Source organism: Odontomachus brunneus, unplaced genomic scaffold (assembly GCF_010583005.1).
Source record: "Odontomachus brunneus isolate Ranch 3 - 2012 unplaced genomic scaffold, Obru_v1 Obru_scaffold_345, whole genome shotgun sequence".
Taxonomy (NCBI): Eukaryota; Metazoa; Arthropoda; class Insecta; order Hymenoptera; family Formicidae; genus Odontomachus; species Odontomachus brunneus.
In genome coordinates this window covers 26319-26636 of record NW_022639795.1, presented here as the reverse complement: position 1 = coordinate 26636, position 318 = coordinate 26319, and the positions used below count along the sequence as shown (strand labels likewise).

General features: G+C 66.7%; 1 protein-coding gene across 1 annotated transcript in view; it reads left to right on the top strand.

The window, feature by feature from the left end:
- LOC116853523 overlaps window positions 1–318 on the top strand; it is a 6607-nt gene that overhangs the window by 1472 nt on the left and 4817 nt on the right. The window lies entirely within an intron of this gene.

Below are 318 nucleotides of genomic sequence, written 5' to 3'. Positions count from 1 at the left end.
GGTCGGGGTCGCGCACCCTGGGATGACCATCCCGTCGGAGTTACCCGGAGATTTTCTCCGGGCCGGCGGGACGTGAGGTGGAGTCGCAGGGACCGGTACATTGGCCCTCCCCACATTCCGTGGAGAGGTGCCGCACCCCGGCAACCCTGCGACTTCTTCTGGTCACGTTCGCACTTCGCGGCGTAACCGGCCGTGATGGCCCCCCCGTGTGGGCAGCTGCGCACGGGGTATCTCAGGGGTCGGTGTGGCATTTGCCAGGACCCCTACAGCGGTGGTCCGACCAACGTCGGACCTGGGCTCATATCGTAAACCCCCCGA